At 40.2% G+C, this 23,247-nt stretch overlaps 1 protein-coding gene across 5 annotated transcripts in view; it reads left to right on the forward strand.

Moving 5' to 3' along the window:
* ERG (ETS transcription factor ERG) overlaps positions 1-23,247 on the forward strand; it is a 148,932-nt gene that overhangs the window by 37,766 nt on the left and 87,919 nt on the right. The gene's annotated exons all lie outside the window — the stretch shown is intronic.

The raw sequence follows: 23,247 nt of genomic DNA on the forward strand, positions 1-23,247 counted from the left end.
CTTTGTTGCTGACACCTGTTCTGATGTGTGTGGATATTTTGAGGGTAAATCTTTCTATGACTAAAAGCCCTTGATCATCCCCTAATATTTGTTATGCTTGACAAAAAAACACGTACTTGGAAAATACTGAATATATATATCCCCAGTTCTGCTCCATGAAAACCAGTGGCAAACGTTTGCTGAAGAAGAAAAATAAACATAATGCAAAAATTCAAAGCCAAACATTCCTTTGAAAAGACTCAGTGCCTAGTTTTGTGTAAATCAAAGGACACTGGATTGTGCTATAGTCTTAAAAACAGCATTGTTTTGCTACGTTTCAGAAGACGTATTTGTTTTCACTCCTTTTTTACTATTATTAGTATTACTATTGTTCTATGTTCTTTTTATCCTTCTGTCACGGAAGAATAGGAACCTGCTAGACATAGCAGTTGGTGTACTGCTATGAATAAGACATATCTGAGTATTGCCTGTAAACAGCACCTGAGCCTCAGAAACTGGCTGGTTAGGGGGATGCTCCAGCTCTGCTTTAGTATTTTATTGTCTAGAGGTTTTGTTTGGAAATGGTTGGCTGACTGCTTCTAGAGTCGAACAGCAATTCTTTTCCAGAAGTAAAAAGACACTCATATAGCAGTGTCTTAGGTGGGAAAATCCAGCTGACCCTTATTTTTATACATATAAAAATGCGATGAAACTGCACATTTATCATTCACATGGCTCTGCCATGTCAAAGTACTGCTGGTGTAATGAGATTGCTGTAATCAAAGGGATAGATCAGCCATTCTAATCAAGCTCAGAGTGAAAAGGTTTCTTTTATTCTTTCTGTCTATCTGCCTTTCTGTTTCTCTGTCTGTCTTTCCTTGAAGCTACTTTTTCTGCAGCTTCTTTTATGGAGTTTCTTCTCAGTTAGCCACTATCCACCAGTCAGCAGCTTTCTATAGAAAAGCTTCATTTTTCAACTTATTTTTAACTGAATAAAAATGAAATATTATTTTAAATAGCTCACTTTTCTTGTAGAAGGGTATTGAATGAAAGAGCCTCTCTATATAACTCCCTACAGCATTTTTGGATTGTGCTCAGATACTAGGGTGACAGACAGTGGTAGGAGAGCTCATCCCTTCCCTGTCTCCAAATTTTCCAAAACCCAACATATTCACAGTCTTCTGGCACTCGACTGTTTTTATGGAAAGAGCAGGAAAAACCCCCACCACAAGCAGTCTCTCCCCTTAGCATGTCTTGTCACCTGGATTTCAGATTTTGACCAGTAAGAATTCAGAAATTTTATGGGGATTTAGTACCTCTTCATTCTTTCTAAGTTTCCACAGTGCCAGAAATAACATTAAGAAGAACTCAGTTTCTTGCTTTCTACCAAAATCTGTATCTGAAGCATTTTTATTTTATTTTATTTTTTTCTACCATGGGAGTTAGAATCTGAGAGAACAAGGCTGGATATGTATGCTTCTTTTTACGGCAAGTAAAAGAGAGCTGCACAGAAATCTCTGTAATGATTCTGTGTTCAAGGGAACCTGCAGGAGTCTGTTTTCAGCAGAATAGCACACACAAGTAGTTGCTATGCTGAGAAGGGGTGAGAGGAAGGCACTTACTTTAATATTGTGTTTGGGAGAGGACAACTAGCCAAATAAACCTTAAATCCTTCACATTTCTGTTTATGTAATTAGGGTCTGCTTTGGTCCAAACACATTCTTCAGAAAGCTGCCATGGATGCTGTTCGTTTAGACTTTAAAAGTGGGTGTAAATATGTTCTTAAAAATAAGCCATGAGAAAGTAATGTACATGAGCCATGGGAAAGACTATTTGCTGTGATGGTCTTTTCCACCTCTAATTGCTGTAGTGTTGTAGAAGGGACACACTGAGTTCATTACAGTCATCCTTGATATGGTTTTGTTTAACTATACTCCATCAGGTAAGTCATATGGTATTCTATTTTTTTTTCTCCTTGAATAAGCAGATGCAGCCTCAGCCATGCACATTTAGAGCTGTAACTTTAAAAATCACTTTTTAGGAAATGTCAGAATTATTAAGATTTGACAGATTTTAATTTTTAATTTTTCTGCCTGAACATGTGCAGAAAATGAATGTGAAATACATGTATAAATGAATATGGCAATATGAATATTCAGAGACATCTTTTTTTTTTTTTTTTTTTTTCCAGCAAGGATGATTTCATTTGCATTATGTGAATTCTCATGTGTGCTATTTTGAAAACAGCCTTTTGCTCTACCAGAAGGAAATGCAACCAATCTCACAGCTCTCGTGCTCCGTTTCAGAATGAGAAATTACATGAACCTGATTCCAATGCCTAGGCAGAGCCTGTCCAATTTTGGGAATGTTTTGAAAATCTTAATGTGTGTCCTCATTTTGTTTGGGCAGCTTCATTCCATGGCTACTAAAGATTAAGCTTTACATTTTTCAGCTTAAATGAACCATTCATAATTGATATGGTGAGTCCATGCTCCTGCTGCTTTCTAACATGTAGTATTGCCTGGGTCACAGGCTTGTGTTTACCCAGGCATAAGGGACAGAAACATTTAATGTGGACAGGAAAAAGAATGTATATGTTCAGACCCTTAGTTCCAGTACAGCAAAATATGGGGAATTTTGACCCTGGTCTTCAAGCACATATATCTATTGCTTCTGAGTGAGCTGAAATCAGTAATACTACTTGCGTTAGTAAGATGAGGATGTATTCAATGGTTTGTGGTATCAGCACCTTAGTTTAAAAAGGTTTGCTACTCCTATTGCTAAAGTCTTAAAATAGTACCATTAGTATGGATTAATGGCAAACTGTTAGGAAAACAAGGTTTTATTTTATTTAAAACAAGACAGATTCTTTCTGGTATCTGTAATCAGAATGAACAGATTGTTTTTGGAAAGTCATTTGTTCAGGTTTTTTTTTGTGTTTGAGGGGGCTTGGCTATGAGGTGTGCAGGTTTATACCAAGGTTTGTGTATTGTATCACTCTTCCAGAACAGTTTTTCTCTAATGAGTCTGGAAATCGGAGAGGAGTTTGCAGAGAGGACTGTTTGCAACTAGCTCTGTCCTCACCTCTGAAATGGTCTGTCATTTTAACTGGGAGCTATAAAATGTTTGATGTTAAGCATAATCTTAAGGAAGGTTTTTGTCTGTGCTGTCAGGGGATCAAGGTCCTTCTGTCACCAATAGAAATTTTCAAACACAGCAAAAATAGGTCTCCTATGTATGCTAAGTGTCACTTCTAGAAAAAACACAATTTTTACTATCTTTCTAAATGGGGTGCTGCATGGAAGTGCTGAATACAGTTTTCACCAGGAAGTTGAGCCTTTGCTTGTCAGTCTGAACTATGTTGCTTTGGGTTAGTAATTTGGAAGCTACATAAAGATCTAGCTGCTTACACTGGCACTAAATAGAACGTCTTAACAAGAGTTATATCTCATCAAACTCAAAAGAAAGGTTAGAGATGTTTTCAAGAAGTCAGCGGCTAGATTGTCTCTTTGAATGGGCAAGACTAATTGTCCTTTACACATGCTTTTCAATGTGATTTTTTTTCTGCTATTCATTAAATTGTAATTCTTATAACAGTAACCATAGAAACACTGTGTGAGTGCTACATTGGATTTGCATGTTTTGTTTTTAATGATGTAAGTTTTGTGAATGCTGACTCTTTGATAAAACTTTTTTGTTTGTTTTTAAGGGTTAAATTCTGCTTTCAGCAGCCTCATTTGCAAAGGCCAAATGCTTATTTGGCTTTAGTTAGATTCTGACATCACTGATAGAGATTTTATTGAACTGGTCCTCACTGGGAAATGAAGAGTCCAAGGTACTGCTATATAGGCAAGTACTGCATTTGTCAGGAATGGAGTCGACCCTGGAGCAAATGAGTGTAATTCACTGAAGCAGTGATGATTTATGCCAACAGAAGATATGGTCTGCCTATATTCATGTGGTCCAGTTTTTCCATTTCTTGCTGATCTGGGATTTTGATATTTGGGATAAAGGCAGAGACAGGTGAATGGCAACCTGAACAGAAAATGCTAGTGGATTGTATAGACTGCATTTGCTTTGTAAAACTTGAGAAAAGGGGACTGTTTATGTCCTATGTAGCTTAATCAAGGACAACATCAAACACTTGGAGCCAAATTCATCTAGACTGTATCTGCACAATCTCTCCCCCCCCCTTTTTTTTTTTTTTTTTTTGTGGATGTAATTAGAAGTTGTTGCCTCTGAATCTTTTAAATTGTGCTTACCAAATCTGAAAGCTCTATGTAATACTACAATGAAAAAAAATAAAATATCTGATTTCTCAGAAGAAATAAAACAACTACTTCATAACTGTTTCTGAAAATTACTCCTGAGTTTAGCACTTATGTGCCTGGGCTACAGATTAGGTGGCACATGCATATTTCCATGTACAGCAACCCATATTGTCATTGGAAGTATTACAAAACCTAGTCCCAGAACTCCTTTACTTGCCAAAGAGCGTGTTGGATTGTAAGTTGTGGCAGTGTAGAGATGCTGCTTGATGTGCTTAATTTGTTGTGTTATGGTTAAATCAAATTTGTTTCACAGGTATTATTAATTAAGGAACATATTCTTGGTCTGATATAATCTGTTCTTTTTCCTGGAATTGTGGAGTCTTTAAATAGCATCCAAGATGTTGTTATGCTGGGAGTTTTGTATGCACAATACAATTGCTGACCAAATAGGCAATGGGGACAAGAAGGGAAGGAGGATAAAATTACCATTATCCTTATTTACTGACTCATAAAGGCCAGGCTTTTTCTTCCCACCTCTCTTTGACTAAGCTAAGAGTCTAGTCTTTGTGGATTCATTACATTACTCAAGCAATTCTTTCTTTGATTATAAAATGATATTTGGGCAACTCAACCAAGGGTGAGAGCATGGAGTCTTGAGCCAAAGATACAAAGAGATTTGCCCAAAGTTGCATGTGTAGTAAGCTAATGGCAGACACATTGCAACATAACTGAGTAGGCAATGCATGTGGAATATGTCATACTACTGTATCGTGGCATGTCACCACTGGAGTCAGTTTGATAACATACTCCCACTCTTTCCAAAATAATATGGACTGATGGCTCTTGGCTAATAAGCCAAACCTCCTATAGGTATGAATCAGTGATGATCCCATGGATGAATTGGCTGCCATGGCCTCTAGCTGTAAGAAGGTGTGTTTAGCCCTAGTGTACAGAGGTGAACAGGCTACTGTGGCTTATCTGGGCTGCAAACTTGTTGCCTGACAGATGCTTCAGGATGACTGCTGCATGCAGGCTCTCATTTTGTGGGTTACAAATGTCCCTCAGTGACAGATGTGAAAAAGCATCCCTATCAGCTGTCCATGAATCTGCCATTGCTGAGTAGCTGTAAGTCCCATCCCCTTTGCTTATCCCTCACTGTGTACTTCATTCATTATTCTCATGGAACTTTAAAAGCTCTTCCAATTATTTATTTATTTATTTATTTAGCTATTTATTTATTTATTTAATTTATTTTATTTTTTAGTGGCAGGATAACAACACTTTCAATTTCACTATGATTCTTAATAATTATGCTAGCTGGATCATAGTTGTTAAATCTTGCTTGAATGATAGCCATGGCTTAATTTGGGTTCTCATAAAATAAAGCAACTGAGTTTATCATGAATGTGGGTAACGCTCCTCTGCACCAGCACTCATTCACTGAGCCCCCAAACTGCCAGGCTTAAAGTCTAGTATGTTGTTTCCATCCTCTGTCTGCATACATCAGTTTCATGTAAGAGTGCCAGAATCACTACTGTATTTGAACACTAAAAGCAACTTGTATGAAGAAATTGTGATTTAGTTCCCAGAAATTTTGAATTCTGGACTGTAAATGAATGATTGCCATAAAGCTTGCATTGGTAAATTCTTTTTTCTTTTTCTCTTGAACTCGACCTCCTTCTTTCTGCCTGAGCAAAAACCTCCTTGCTAAAGGAAAAGAGAGATAATGGCTTCTGTGTACTGTAATTGATGAACTTTCAGCAATTCAGAGCAAATCCAAAACTGCTGCCAACAGCCAGATGGAAAACAGTGTTAATGACATGTTCAAAGAAAAGTATGTTATTTTGATAGGGGATGGTCTAGAGACTTTAATCTCTATTGTTCTGGGGACTAATGGCATGGATAATTCCTTAAGTGAGGCCATTTTTAAACAAAATTTATCTTTTTCATAAGCAGGAAAGAGCAAACTAAAGAGTACCAAATGCATTTTCAATGCAGTGTTTTACACTAACCCTTTGGTATGTGGAATCAGATGTATTCAAATCTCACTTCTACAGTCTGCCAGCCAGTTAAAAGTTTGGACATTTCTACTGCAGATGGGTAGAAATAGTAAAATGGATGGTCATAGAAACTAGGGCTAGGATGGCAAGCTGAGAGTGGGGAGAAGATATGAGAAGTGGGGAAGGATGGACCAGACAATCTGAGATAGGGACAAATAGAGATGGGCTTGGGGGAAAACAGGAGGGAAGACTGAGGTCTTTTCTGTTCCTCCCCTCTAAAGCCTGAGGCAGGACTGAGGACTCCCAGATTGCAGGCTTGTTTTGCTGCCTGTAAATCTTTTTCAAGTCCACTGTGAAGGGAGGTGTCTCTTCCTTTCCTGGCCATCCCAGCAGATTGGGCCATCAGCTCCATTAGCTCAAGTGACTGTGTTGTGTCTCATAACTCTGTAGCTAGAGAGCTGGAGGGGAGGGATGTGAGAGGGTCAGCCTTGGGGAGCTCCACCAACATCATGCTTGGGCAGCCTGGGACTCCAAAAGGCTGCCACAACAGTCTTCTTCTTCCTTGACAAGTAGTTACAGGAACCACCTGCCCAGGGCTATCCTTGCACAAATATACAGTGCAAATGCTGCAGATGATTAGAGATTATCTCTTAGCGAGTCAGAAGTTACTATTTAATGTACATTGGATTTGTGTTTTGCCTTGACCTGGCCATAAATATCACAAGCAGTGGATCATCTTTAACTTTTCTTCAGAGATTTTCTTCAGAGACTCATTATCACGAAGTATTTCCTCATATTTAGCCACACTGATCCTTTCTTCAAACAGCCTTTTTGTATCTGCTCTGTTCAGATCCCAACTCCTTTAATTTCACACTGCTTTGACTCCTCCTCACCTTCTTGAAGAGGGAGATTTAAAGGAATGCTTAGGGGAGGTTACCAAGCATTACACAGCCTGTCTATGTTAGTTCTGGTCACAGTCTGGTTTGGGTGACAGGGGCCAGGCAGCCTTCCCCCATCACCACTGCAGCTGCATCCAGCTCTGCTTCCAGCCCTATTTGTTGCTTGGTCATGAATCACCACGTTGTTATCCTTTTGGTAACACTTCCTAGAATTGATAGGCATCCCCCAAGGGCTGTTGCTCCAGCAGCCCATGGACAGGGGCTGCTTCTGAACTCAGGGATGTGCTTCCTCTGCACACACTGCTCAGAAATTAGCCTCTTCTCTCTTTTTTTCTCCCCCTCTTCTCTCTTTCTCTTGGGATCTTATACTGAAAAACATCCTCCTTATATCTGAAATCTCATTTCTTTATTTCCTACCCCCATTCTAATCTCAATACCCTTTTAGATTATTTCACTAGTCTCGATGCTATCCCAGAGTTGACTTTAGCGTGCAATATCTTTCACTGATGTGTTGTTCAATCTCCTTCTTAAGATTATTAATACAGACATTACCTCATAAACAGTTATGGGTATTTGATTAGATACATTCCACCAACTTGCTATTTTATCGTTTGCCTTAATTCTTTGCCCATTATTCTGTATGACATTTTCAGACTCTCAGCATTCTTTCCAAAGCCTGTTCAAAGTCTCATTGTGAAAAGTATTTCTTCTCTGGCTCAAACCAGTAGCTGGTATTTGGGTACTTCTAGGTGTGTTTCCTTAGAAAGGGAAACTGATTCTCTACCTTCAGTGTATTCTTGGGGCAATTTTGTTTATTTATCAAAAATGTGCGTGCTGCCCTTCTTGCCCTAGAGGAATAGAAAGTTAGATAGGGCCAGTGTTTTCCCCTAAAATCCCACATCCATCTTGCCAGTGAACTCTGTACCCAAGAGGATCTACAGAGTGCTTCCTTTGCTACCAGATTAAGCTCAGAAATACAGCTGTAAGCTTTGGGCTGCCTCGTAGCCTGTAAAACCCAAATGTTGTCTGTAGGTAATGTGGGTGAGTTTTACCTTATATCCCTAGGCCAGTGCTTCTGTTATTTACAGTGTTTTATTTATTATTTATTTATTTATTTGACAAAAAAGAGATCACTTTCTTCTGATGCTGAGCCTTGGAAAGAGAGTTTGGCATGTGCATTGTACATTTCATATTGCCAGTGATTACCTTGGATCAAAGTTAAATTTGCTGGCAGTTATCACCTCCTTACATAATGTTTGGTAGGACACTATAATCTGCTATTTCTAATAGAGTAAAGTAGTGCTCGGAAGGAGGTAGATAAATCAGCAGTGTGCCAAGAGCCTTCTCAGATGAGCTTACATAATTATTTGTCCATACGGCCTTGGTCACATACATAGATTTTCCAGGAACCCAGAAACCTGGCAGATGTCACAGTTGTGAATAACTTGTGAGGAATCCTGCAAACGTGAGAATTCTTGTGTCCAGCACAGCCAGCTCTTGTGTTGAGCACTGAGTACGCTTCTCTGATAGGTGTTATAAAGAGCAAATGAGGGTGCATTGGCTTAAATCAATGGTAACCTGACTGCAGTAGAAATCTGAACACTAGAAATCTGAACACATCTGTGCACTAGGCTCTGTTGCTACATCCTCCAGAGAAACAGCTGGGAATGGGAGAGGGTGTTTAGTTCCCAAACTTGTAACCCTTTTTACCCGTATGTTTTGTGTTTACTGCTTGGTCAGAGAGCCTGGCCTTGCAAATGGTACCACTTGCTTCATGCCCTGTGGGGAGGAAAAATAGAATAAGATGGGAAAACGTTGAAATGAAAAATGAGCAGGTAGAGCCTGAGGATGGACAATATGCTAGCCTAACTTAACTGATTTTGCTTGGTATTTAGTTTAAGCAGGTAACTTCTTTAGAGAACAGGGAAACACCTTTGTTAGGAAGGGGTGGATTGTCGTTGGGAAGAGCCTCTATCTTTCCCCTGTTTACACAGAGAGTAATTACATTAAGTGCAGGAGGTCTTTTAGGTAGCTCATCATTAGAGGAACTGAATCTCACCTTACGTGGCATATCCTTAATATTTAACACAGAACGAGGGGTATACTCAAACCTTTCTTAAACAGGCTAGCTCCAAATCCCAAAACAATATAATGACATCCAGATGATATTTTACATAAATGTAGTAGCCATTTGGAAAGCAGGGAGCAGATGATGGGCTGTGCAGGAGCAGCCACGTACCAAACATTAGTATCTTTGCATGTCAGTACAGGGCTGAGATTTGTATGGCAGGACTACAGGTGTTGCCTGAAGACACTTGGGGTGCAGTCCTTGCTGCTTTGTCAGGAGGAGACAGGTTAAGCTTCTTTCCTCCCAGCCTCCAAGCTTCCTCTCAAAGGAAGCTGTTCACCTGAGCACCCACAGAACCCTCCATGGAGAAAATCTGGGGGCAAGGACTGCAGAGCAGCGTGCTGCACGGCTGGCACCTAGCAGGCACAAGTGCCTTGGTCTGGGACAGCAGAGCTTTCCTGCCCAACATTTAGACTTAGAGGCACTCAAAATGACCTCACAATGAATAAAAAAAAATTGAAATAAAATTAAACTTGAAGTGGAGGCCAACCGAGAGTTCAAATTCATTCAATTACAGAAACTAAGGGAAGCCGCCTACTCCTTAGTTACAGCTTCAGAAAATCTTTCCAATTCCCTCTGAATTGTCCCAGAACTGCAGCCAGTCGGCTAACAGCGTGTGAGCCATTGCAGCAGACATCATTAACTCAGACAGAGGAAAATATACTTTCAGTTATTACATGCTAATAAAACACAAACTAAACAAATTTAGGTAACAGAAGCAATTATATCATTAAACATTTAACTCCAAGAATGATTTTTAAATTGCTAATAATTCAAACCAAAGCACACACACAAAGAGGAAGGGGGAGGAAGGTAATTTGAACAATTGCATCTAATCAGTGCCTCAGTTTAAAATGCATAGCTATAAATGTCAAGATATATAAGATCTGATGCAAGAACAGAAGTGGAACCAGAAAGAATAAGCATTCCTCACTTGACCAGATTGTCCTAATTGGGAGGAAGTTAAACACATGGAGTGGGGAACTTTGTGAACAGGGTTATCTCCAGAGCTCTCTTTAGATACCAGGCTATGTTCCTGAACACCTTTTTGAAGTTGTCTGGAAGCAGTGGACCAAGGCACAAGTATCAGGCTCAGGTTCATGTTTGCATGAGCTCTTCCCCATTCTGCTGCCATTGCCTGTAAAGCAATATAATCTGGATCATTACTGATTCAATGCAGGGTTATTTCTCCATGAAAGGAATGGAGAATTTTCCCTCCTCAGCTGAAAAAGAAAAAAAAAAAAAAAAAGTTTTCTCTTGCTATTTGAATTCCACTGGAAGGAAGGGAGGGACTTTTGTGGGCTGCAGCAGAAGGTGGGTTTGATGAAGATCAGTTCTTTTGGGATGAAGCAGGGTGGTACAGTCTTTTGGCGGCAGGATTGTATTTGTTTTCATAGTTTATGTCAGGGTTGCTCCCTTTGAAAAAGTATAAATCTTAATCAAATAAAACTGATGTGCTGCCATATTTACCCATATCACTGGTTGTCCTACATCATGTTTTAGCATATAGGTTACATGACAGAGTTATCCAGGGGTTGCCAGCTGACACAGAAGCAAACCCTCATGTTAAATTGCCTGCAGATGTCCTCTTCCAACTCCTGTAAGGAACTTCTACCATGTCTCTCTCCCTCCTCTCTCTCTCTCTCTTTTTTTTTTTTTTTTTTTTTTTTTTTTTGTTAAATAAAAGCAGCAGAAGAGGGGGAAAAACAATCTCAGTTGAATCTCTGTGCTAGTGCCTCTGTTTGCAGGACAGGAAGCCTTAAGAAGACAACAAAATTAATAAGCAAGCATAATAAAAACCCCTTTAAGGATTTCCATGAACTTTAGTGGACCAAATGAATCGTGGTTATTTTTAAAACTGGAGCTGACTGAATAATGCCAAATCTATTGCTGCCAAGGTGGGCTTTTCAGAAGATTCAGACCTGAGGAGGTGAGAAGATCTTTATGTTCTTTTGTTTTTGATTTATATGACATTAGAATCCGTGGCATAGAGTTCTGACTAGGCATCCCTTTTGTTTTGATATTGATCTAAAGAAATCAGGATTTTATATGAGGGACTTAAGTTCTTGTTCTGTTTGGCAGAAATCTCCAAGTAGATTGTGACATTCTTGAAAACATTCACTGTTTTCATTTACATAATTAGGAATTTTTGTTTTGTTTTCATTGTATGAATTTACTGAAGTTTGTGAACTTTTTGCCTGGCTGTCCCCCTTGGTTGGGGAAATCACAGAATGCTGTTTCTTTTTCCTGGCTAGAGGAGTATGGGCTATTTATGCACACAGTTTTAAAATACGGTTTCTGTGAGTGTTACATGTTCCTCTTGCAATACGATATTTCTGGATGGTCAGTCTTGCCAAAAGCAATTGCAAAAGGTTAATGGAGAGCAGAGCTCCCATTTAGACACCTACATGAAGTACCAGCCCTTAGAAAGCTGTAAGTGCCAAACAACTCCCACTTGGAACAATGGAAGATGGTGACTGCTGACAGCTTCCAAAAATCTGGCCTCCAATAGCTTTGAAAGAAATTGATTAACAGTTCCAGCATTTTTTATTTTTATTTTTATTTTCCGGTGCTTGCTTAGCTCTGTGTGGAGAATATTTTCTGCACTTGAAGTGTGCACAGCAATTCCAGGTAACTCGTTAAAAGGGAAACCCCTTCTGGAAAGGTGGAGTTCAGGTCGGTAGGTAGGTAGGTGAGTAGGTAGGTAGGCAGGCGGCTTTTTCTCAGGTTTGCTTCAGGAGAGCTTTGGCTAGCAGTATTAGACTTGACTGGGCAGGTAGTAGGAAAGTGCTGGAGAGCTACCTCTGTAACTCCCCCATGTGGATGCTTTTTTCAGCAAGAAGACAAAAGTAGTTTTCCCAGTTGCTTTAAACTGCTTCGGAAGTGACATAAACAAAACCAGAAAAGGCCACATGTACATTGCCGAAATAGGGATGTCCAGATGGGAAATTATAGTAGTAGTATAACTCTTGCATTTTAGCTTCACGTCCTGTGTAACTTCCATGTGTGGGCAAAGTAGATAAATTTGCTCTTTGCAGCTACATACACACTTCTTTCTTTCGATTAAACATGAAATACTTTTGCATTCCCTCTTGTGATGATGGACTGGGGTCCATGAGAAAGTAGGATTAGAAATGAATATTCTGGGAGCTGTAAGTTATCTTTGTGGCTTTTTGATTTATTTTTTATTTTTTAATAATTCTATCTATCACAATTTACCAGCCATTTTCTTTTTTCAGACAGGCAGACTTTTTAAGTACAAGAACAATAGGATTGTCCTAAAATGAAGGAAGATTAACTCTGAAAATCAAATAATGAGTTTTGGTTGCTGCTGCTTTTTAAACACGTTAAACAGGTAGGGGATCAATATGCTTGCAAATGACCTAAGTCTTCCTTTCCAGTGGTAATCCGTATTCTTTTGAAAAGCTAATAAAAATGGTGTATGAAAGAAATTCCTGGGGCACTGCAGAACTCACCCTCCTAGGGAGAGAGCCAGATGTGCTGGTTAATAACCTAGCAAGCATTCAAAGCCAGGGCAGTAACCACTTGGTATCACCTAAGCCAGACGTTCTGCATAGATGCAATGGAATATCACATACTGGTCACATTCACAGCAAAGAGCTGGAAGACATGTGTAGTCTTATTAAAGGGGAAAAAAAAAAAAAAAAAAAAAAAAAAAAGGAAAAGAAAAGGAGGGGACACAGAGAAGGAAAAAGAGACAATGTGTCTGTCCTGAGAGGCAACGAAGTAGCAGACACACTCCTCCACATATGCATTAGTCTGTCAGCGTGGATTCTGTTCTCCAGATGTTGGGGTGGATCCTATGGCAGGGACCATGAGGGGAAAGCTTTTAAAAGAAATCATATTTCAGTGGTGAAATTAATGTTACCAGATTTTTAAAATGCAATCAGCAATGTAATTTTTCAGAACGTTTTAGTAAAATAAGTACTTGTAGCTTTAAAGCTTTTCACAGACTTCTTTGCCAGTGCCTCTTCTGAGCACAAGCGTACGTGTCTGAAGCTCATCACTTGTAGAACCACTGTGATTCCTTACAGTAAATAGCATATTCAAACTGCTCTCAAATTAGTCTTACTGGACTGAAAATCATTTGTGGAGTGGGTCTCTGAAGCCAGATGAACCTTTTTCAGGGTCCCACCCCTCAACATCAAACACCTCAACATCAAAACTCTGAAAACTTTGAGAGCTTTGGCCAGATCATCAAAATGATGCGTATGCGTAGTAAAAGCACATATATTCGGAGGACCAATCAGAATACATCAGCATCAAATAAGATTTTTTTCTTTTAAATTCCCAAATTTACTCTCACAGGCATGGCAGAAAAATAAATTACTTATGGCATTTATGGTATATTTGTAACTTGAAACTGATGGCTTCATGTTACTGGGCGCAACGTGTGCAGTGTATAAACAAATGCTGCACAAAAAGACGAGTCCCAGCTTTGTCTCTCTGACACTTTGCCTCTGTGACCGGGGTCCCACAAAAAAATGCCACACGTGTGTTTATGCTGAGCTGGTGTTTATATAGAGCTCAGCTCAGCCCAGCGCTGCGGCGCTGAGCCCACTCATGGCGTGAGCAGGGAGGCCGAGGCGAGAGCAGTGTGCTGGGACAGGAGACAGAGTGCGTGCCTGTCCAGCCATGGCCATCACACAGGGAAAAGGAGGGCATCTGTGAATAAACATTTATTCAGATGCATTAAACACTGTGGTTGTTGTTCTGGTCTGTAAATTTTTCATGAGGCCTCAGGAATGCAACATTTACGTAAAAAAGACTGTGATGTTCAAATGTGACTAAACCTCAGGCTCATGACTGATAGATAAGGAATCACTGCTCTTCCAGCTATAGCAGAAAGCAAAAGATGTGGATACGTGAAAATGTGGAGAGTGGATTTATAATTAAATTGAAAATAGAAACAAGGCAATTTTTATATCAATATTAGTACAGTACACTTGGGAAGCAGTCTGGATGTTTTCATACATAATTATGGCTTCAGTAAAATTGTAAATTTATAGAGACAGCTAGTGTATCTTTTCCCATGTTGCAATATTATCATTGGAGCAGGTCTTGTGAGAAATCTTAGTTTGTAGTTTCATCAAAATCCAGACTTTCAGATGTAGATTTCTTTGTGGCATTTCACCATTGCGTCTGATCTCGGTTCTGTAATGAATCTCAAAAGTCAATGGGTGTCTGCAGTTTGTTCTTGGTTCTGTTGTACAGAGCACATGAGAAGGTGCAGCACCACCTAACAGAGCTGAAAAACAAAATGTACACCTTTCTGATACAGCCAGGGTGTAGCTCTGAGTGCCCAGCAGAGATAACCAAGCTAGCAAATGTTCTGTACACGGCAGAGACACACTGGTGTCACATTAATGGCTTTGTACACTGTTTGGTAGCCATGCAGTGACATTCCACAGGCAAGGAAGGTGCCCTCCTGAAGAAGAAAAAGGGACCAAGCAAACATGCAGCTTCACTGAATGACTAGAGAGTGTCTGGCCAAGTTGCTAGAGGACATTCCTCTGTGACCAACAGCAAGGCTAGCATTTTGGATAACATTTCTGTTGCAGCAGCAGACCTGCTGGGCCCAGATTTGGGTTCAGCAGTCGAGGAGCTGAATGTTATCTCAGATACCCATTAACCTCGCAGTCTCCCCTTGGCGCTGTACACACACGTTGGAGGGGGTTAGGCTGAGAGCTGTCAGGATGCCGTGGGCGAAAGCTTTCAAGGCAAAGCAGCCCATCATCACACACTGCAGTTTGTCAGAGTAAGAGCCTTGGAGCCAGCCGGGTGTGATTCATCCATCCCAGCAAGGTCTCTGAGGCAATTTGACATTATTCGGGCTGATATCATTAATTAATGAGGGCTGAATGTTATTCTTAGACACTGGGTTGAGTATTGGGTAGAGGAGCCTATGAAAGGGCTCTTTGATTTTGGAAAATTCCTATGACACTGTCAAATTTGCTAACAAAATTAAATCATCTGCCAACTTTCCAACTTAAGGAGCACATCCCTTCTGGAGGCCTGACTGAGTCTCGTCAGTGCCTTCTCTGGATCAAGGGATTATTTGATTTATAATAGTGCCAAATGAAAATGATAGATGGCCTCCAAAACCCGGTCATATTAAATCTTTCAGGCAGGCTTTGGAGAAAGTGTTTCTGTTTGTTTGCTTCAGCCCAGACTTGATCCACCCCCACCTTTGTTTTGCTGTTTTAGCTTAACGCGCCCAGGGCGGAAGTGAGCCAAAAACACAGTTTCGCAGAGCCTAAGGGTGGGTGGCTGGGTTTTGCCTGGCCTCTGCCCCTCCAGCAGGGTCATTTTCATGTACCCGTTGCTAGCTCAGAGTCTGGGCATGAAGCCAGCAAAAATGTAGTGAGGTTTGGGTGCTGAGAAACGTCAGCATTTGCTCCAAGGTAGGGGAGAAGAGCAACTCCTCCTGCCCTGCTGCTGCCACCCTGAGGGCTGTGCTGCTCCCTTCCCTCCACTGCTCACCTCACAGCCCCCTCTGTGAGCTATAGTGGTAGATACATAAATATAGCTCCATCATGCTTTTACAGACCCATCCCTGGAAAGGCCAGGGGTTCAGAAAGCACAGCACACACATAGATCTTATTGCGATGCTAATAGTGCTGTGGGAGGAGCAGGGCGAGGGGGCCACCGGGAGGCTACCCCCCATCCATCCAGGATGCTCTTTGGGTAAAGCAGAAGGTGCCCGAGTGCAGCTGGGTCCTGAGGACATTTGCTCTTGTTGCCTTGGTCTTCAGGCAAGGAGGTGGTACATATGGCCAGCTGGTCAGCCTGGGCCACCAGACCTTGTTGGGTAACTGCTGCACCAAGCCCAAGGCTTTGTAGTTGAACCAGTGTGAATGGTACCTGAAGTAGGAGCTTTTGGGATGATACCTGTATGGTGATGGTAGCTGTGCAACCAAGTGCTCATCTGAGGTGCAGGGCAGGTTCATCTTCCAGCTACATCACCTTGTGCTCAGGGCAGCAGCTGCACACATGCACGTGCACAGGTAAAAGCAGACCATCACTCACCTTACCCAAATACAACACATATAGGCTTACCATAAGGGGAAAAAAAAAAAGGTTCTATTTTGTGGTGATTACAAGGGGTTTGACGGGGTGCCATACATGGTGCCATACGTTCAACAGCAGAAAGAGCTCAATTGAATCCCCAGTTTGGTTTCATATGGCTTGTGTCCATGAGCCAGTCTGTGTCTGTAATTCTGGCTGAAGGAATGGGGATTTTTTTTTCAGGGATATGCATGTGACTTGTTTTAGTTATCTACTCCAGAGGCGCCCTTAAAGCATTTTATTTCCATTGCCAGAATCAACAGGCGAGGTGCTGGAACAAACTGATAAATTAAATAGTAACAAGTTACCCAGACCTGATGGGATTAATCCAGGAGCTGTGGAAGGCCTGAAGAATGAAGTGCCTAAGCTGCTAGCAACAAAAAATGTAGGCACTCAAGGAAAGCAGAGAACTTGGGAGTGACCATCTTTGTATGCTCTTTTTAAAACAAACACTGACGCAACTCTGGGAAGCACCTCTGAGCCTTACTGCAGGGCAAAAATAACACCTAAGCAGTTGCAAGAATAAACAATGGTGAAGTTATAAATAGACCTCCTACATCAATTATAAGAACCCAAACTGGATGTATTTTCTAAAGGAAAATTGGAAGTCTTTGTTGTACCAGAATTTTTAGAATGCACACACACACCCAATTGGATGAACAGTGGTTTGTTTTTTTGTTTGCTTTTTTTTGTTTGTTTGTTTCTTTGTTTGTTTTTGTTGTTGTTTTTTAAGCTCAAGGTTCCTTGTCATAGAAAAAAATAAATAAATAAAATGTGACATTCAGCCACCCATTCAAAATGGATAGGAAAGAGAAAATAACAAGATAATGGTAAACATTCAGTTTTCAGTTTGGCACCCAGGATAAGCAGCAGGATGTCTCAAATTTCATCCTAAATCTGGCATTGTTTAATACGTATTTTTATTAATGAGCTGGAAAACAGGAAGCGAGGCCCCCATAAGACTGAGGCTAATATACATGTTTATGTATTTTTTGGGATATTCAAGACAAGCTGAAGGAAACAATGTTTCACCAAGACAAGTAGAAAGCATCATTCTATGACAAATGAATATGAAAATGTTTATGAAAGAATAATGTCGGTAGGAAAAAATGTGCCATTGAATAACTATCACTGGGTTTAAATATACTGAATACTTTTGAAGTATGCTGCATTAATGCTGAAAACTGGTCTCCTTATCTTATCAGTTTCTAATTTATGACATAATGTAAACCTGCATCCCATGACAACTAATCCTCTTTAATAACTTAAAGTTATTCTGCAGAAAGTATTGAGCTTCAGGTCCGCTTGTATTCCAGCTGGACCAACTAGTGATCTTCTTGGTGCAGTTGCTGACAAATGACAGTGATGGTAATTTCTACCACAACCTGCCATTGTTGCTACTGTGATGGGTCTCTGTGCTTGTGACTGTGTTTGGTGACTGAGATAGATATGTGTCTTCTCCAAGGAACCATTGTTAGGACTGCTACTCCTGTTGGTTTTAATACAGAGTTTAGTATCAGTGTATTTTTTGAGATACCTTCATAAAATATTTTTAGTTGGTTTATGTTTACTATCTCTCACACTATAAAAATCATAGAAAAATCATAGAATCCTCTAATCATTTAGATTGGAGAAGACCAATATCATCAAGTCCAACCATCAGCATAATTTACTGAGTCCCATAACTAAACCATGTCGCTTGGGGCCACAAATGTTCATCTCATATAAAGAAGTGAGAGAAGTTCAGTGTTTTCAGGAGTAGGGAAACAGAGCATGAAAAAAGATTTGGTGCTCAGTGACATACAGAAATCCACTCTAAAACAGATCTAGTCAAGGAAATCTCATTTTTTTTTCCAAAACTATAACACATAAGGTATCTGACCACATTGTCAAGAGATGTGAAAAAAGATTTTAGTGAACTTTAGGGTTATCTCTAGCCCCTGCAATGTGTTTTAGTATCCTGCAAAGTTTCTACTTGGGCTTGACATCTGTATTCACATATGGATTGAGAAGGGGAAGGAATTGCAGGCCTTGAGGACTGTCAATACCTTTTGCTGAGGACAATGATACTAAACAGGAGAAAGCTGGGTGAACATCCTCCTTGATACACCAGCACCATCAGGCATGGCCTTGAAAACTCACTTGCAAGATGAGAGAATAGCTTGGTCTCTGTCCCTCTAGGAAGCCATCTCCTTCCAGACGAGACTGCCAACATCTTCTGTGGGTGTTACCTGAGGTGTGGTCAATGTGGTTTTTTTGGGACATGAACTAAAACCATCACTAAATAACCACCTGTCTGCTGGGCACAGATTCTAGTTGTTCCCCAGCTGAGCTGGATTTAAAATAGTAATGTGGATGACCCAATTCCTATTTACAGTTTCCTCAGCTCTTCCATGCTCCCAGATATATCTTCAATTGGGAAACTACAGAAGGCAGTTGCCACACATTTCTTTCAGAGTTTCCATTAGTTTCAGTTCATGCAGATGGTGCCAAGTCCAGTTCTCACTTATGTCACTGAAATCCCTGTGCTCTTTGAATTCACTCAAAACAGGGAGCTCATGTGGCCAGCACTTACTGCCCAGCAGCATTCATTTTGTAGGAAGTGTTTTATGCCTTACCATCTCCCATGACGTCTGACTGCCTGACGTCCTGTAGATAAGGTCAGTAAAACCCTCTCCAACTTAAATGCCATTTCTTCATTACTTTATGTCACTGAGGTTTCAATTAATCTCACCCAACTTTGGTTGTCTGAGATCTAAGCCTATCTTTAGACTTTATGGAAAGAGAGGCATACCCAGAAGGTTTTTAATCCCACTTTAGAGTAGATTTCAAATGAACCTAGGAGAGAATTTTAGCCTAGATATCTAACTTTCAGGCAGCTAAATTAAGGTAAGGATAATCTCACTAAAGGATTTGCATACATTGCTGCTTCTTGATTGTGTAGTAAAAAGATGCACTCAGGGGCTTGAAAAGTTTCTTTAGAAAAGAAAAATTGCATGCCAACTTTATAACACTGGATCAGATGGAAAAACAAACAAACAAACAAACAAACAACAAACAACAAACAAACAAACAAACAAACAAATATGTTTCAAACTGCTGTGTTGGGTAGTTTTAGCAGCCAGCTAAAAGTATGAGAGATCCAGGGATTGTATCCCTGCAATCCACAGTAATGTGGATTTACAAATTAGCAAATTAATTTTTTATGGTTTATGGAAGTGTGGGAGGGAAAAAAGCAGTTTATAGCCTCATGGGACTGTGAGTTTTTAAAGTTCCATGACTCAGTTTTGTATGCTATTTTTCTTTCGTCAACACTTGTAGGACTACAGGTAATTTAAAAAGTATTTTTAAACCCATATGTTTGGGGATTTGTTGTAATATTTTGCTTTCATGCTTGGTCTTTTTTTGGCTTTGCCTAAAAATTAAATACACACTAATCTTTACTCTTTCTCTGCGCCAGAATGAGGTCCTTTTAAATGTGTTCAAATTTACAGGCCTATTACCTAAGTTGATGGTATCATTCCTAGCTAGGATTCATGTGCCTCTTGCAGATTTTGCTTTTTGCTGACAAAGAGGCATAACATTCTTGGCTATTTGCACCATATGGTGAATAACTTAAACTTATACTGCAGTTTTTATCGTGAAGGAATCCCTGAGTGCTTTTCAAACTATTTTTATAGGAGTCACTTCACTCGTCACTGAAATGGAGCCAGTTCTAGGGTAAATCATGGCAACCATTCAGTGGTAATTGGAGCCTGCAGCACTTCTGAAAAACTGGGACAGTTTTGAAAAATGTCAATATTTTTGATGACATTGGTCATGGGAGGCAAGGTCCTCAGTATGAATAAATTAACATTTTGGCTTTGCTGGTGTCTACAGAGTTGCTGTTTTCTCTGCCCGTAGCAAAATGTGCTCTGTCTGGGTATTTTTCACTCTCTGAAGCTTTGCTGATATGCAAACCTCTTTCATCTGATTTCCCACTTGTAAATCTTGAAGCTGCTGTCAGAGGAAGTGTCTAATGTTGTCCAGAGGGAACACCACCACTGTCCTTCCATGTTCCTTGTCTCAGCTGCTCACTGATCTCCCCAAACCTTCTGCAAACCAATAAACCGTACTTGGTGCAGGTCCTGCACCCTTCTCTCTTCAAGATGACAGGAAGAAAAACAGTCTTGTCCTTGGCTTATCCTTATATTCAAGACTGGGCAGAGGTAATAACCCAGGTGGTCTCTGTTTATTTATCTTCAAATAGATGCAGCATCTTATGCTAGGTGCCAGGACATCGGATCCTGCCTTGGAGAGCAGGCAGCCTGCACGTAGCTGTCTGCCTCATGACCAAGTGCCTGTGCCTGTGGGCATGGCATCAAGTTCCCAGCTGTGAAGTGGGGAAACAGCATCTCGCTGGCAACAAGGGGAGCAACAGTATTTTCCTACTTCATGTGAATGTGGTGAGGGTAAACTCATGAAGTAATACAGACAAAGAGCTGCAAGGTAGATGAATAAATTAAAAACAAATAAATGTTGGGTAAAAAATGAGGGGTGAAGAAGCCAAGGCCATCTTGGATGCCTAAAGCTAAAAATCACAGCTTTCTGCCGTTGCTTAAGGACAGATAAAATTAAAGTTTACTCCTGTGTTTTTTAAAGGAAACTCCCTTCTCATGCAATCAAATGTCCCTCTAAAAATCTTGGAGTGTTTGCTTGAGTCAGAACCATAGGATCTGGCCCACTGTGCATCACTGTTGCAAACACAGCTCTCTTTGTCAGAGGGAAATTTCACACCGAAAAAATGGAACAGCAGCTCCAAAGTAACACTTTTTGTCTTTAAGACATGCAAATTTTCATTATCTTGTAAGTACATGTTTTAACTAGAAAATTTCTAAGACAGGTTTAATGCGAACTCTGGGACCTGCTGATGCAGAATGTCCCACAATATCAACTGGGCTTTTCTGAGAAAGTGTGCTGAAAAATACACTAAAAATGAGGACCATGACATAATGGGTGGAGTTGTGTGGAAGAGTGTGTGTGTCTGACAGCATTTTTTCCAGGAAACTGGACAGTGTGCTTGTGATTTCAGATGCTTTATTAGATATTTCTGGCGATTTTGATGAGCAAAGCAGGCTGCCTTTCTGGTGGGTGAGGTTCAGATAATGTCTAGCCCCTCTGTTACATACTTTCATGTGGTTTACATATATAATATTTATATTGTTTTGAATGAGATTGATTTTAATGAGAAGTCAATTCTGAAAGTGCTGGCTATAACAGCAGCACGGTTAATATTACTGGTTTTGGCATGGCAGACACAGGAAAAGTCTATCTAGAGCCAAAAATCTGTCAGGCTTGACTGGGGGTAGCATCTCTTCTCTGTCTCACTCTGTAAGTGACTTTTAACTTCAAACCTTTATTTCCTCTCTGACAGACAAACAATTTTGGCTCACACTGTACTTGGATATGGGAGACAAAGATCAGCTTCACACATGTGCATGTTTAAACCTATTGCGTATTGTCCTCCTCCCTCTTATAGAGAAAAGTTCTGAGAGGGTTTCCTGGAATATTTCAATGATATAAGCATGGGGAAAAAATGTGAAGAGTAGGGCTTAAAAAAAGGAAGAGAGACTGTAATTATATAACTTTCATTTATGCCAGCATCCATTTTTATTGATTTTCATTTTCAGGTAGCAAACGAGCAATCCATTTTTAAATACTCTGTTGGCTGGGGTACTCTGACTTTCAGATGCGTGAAAGGCATGACATTGCTTCTGTATGCAATCTATGTATTTACATTTGAAAACAAAACTCCATAACAGGTATTTGTGGGTCGTTTTCAACTTCACAATTATTAATATCCACTTGGTAATGCATCACAGGAAAAGACAGTCAAATGCAATCTGCTGATATACTTCCAGTCTGCTTTCTCATGTACTAGCTAATCTTCATGCTTTCTGGATGCAACCACAAAATAGCAAAAAGACAGAGCAGGCAGTCTACTGGAGAGGTTGTCCCTCTGCCTGTCCTAGATGAGAAGCAGCAGAGATCAGATATGTCCCAAATCATCCACGCACCAGCAAAGGAGCTCAGCACCAGTGCAGCACAGGGCCCGGTACATGAGCAGTTTGGGGGGAAAATCCCAAGGCTGCTTCTGACCAATACTCTTAACTCATTCCTGGATGTCACATTCCTGGAGGTCACATTTCTGGATGCAAACACCTGATGTGAAGATGTGGGGTTGGGCAGGCAATGGTCCCTTTGCAGGGCAGTAGGGGAACATTAAGCAGTGCTGGGGGAACCCCACACCAGAGCATAGGCCCCATGGCCCAGGCTGGTCACAAGTAAAAATGTTTCTTCTGGGAGAAATGGCCTACCTTTAAACAATTCCTCATTTCTCGTATCATGTACGGGTGAGAAAAACATTCTCCCAGCAAATCTGGATGGCTCACCCTTCTTTAACATCAGGGCATTTAAACACATATCTGACTCTCCCCAGGAAATTGTTTAAATGACAGGGTCACAGAAAATCTTAGTATATAGTGGAAAGCAAGGAAGGGTGGAAGGAAAAACACTTTCCCTCCTTTCAAGATTGATCCACTGTCTCATACAAGGTATATGGAGCCAGAAGCCTAGATTTAATGACTCTTAGTATAGCTTTCAGAAATTATTAACATCAATAGGTACTGAGTCCCAAAGATGAAATTTTGCAGTAATTTCTACACAAACAGACCATTGCGGATGTAACTGCAACACCGGAATTTTGCAATAAAGTTTCAGCCACTAAGAAATGAGGAAAAAGTTTGTATTTCATTGTGTAAATTTTTCTTCAGTGTAATGTAAGACTTTTTTTTTTTTTTTTTTTTTTTTTTTTTTTTTTTTTCCCCTATGTGAAACTATAT

This window comes from Netta rufina (assembly GCF_964035555.1).
Source record: "Netta rufina genome assembly, chromosome: 1".
Taxonomy (NCBI): Eukaryota; Metazoa; Chordata; class Aves; order Anseriformes; family Anatidae; genus Netta; species Netta rufina.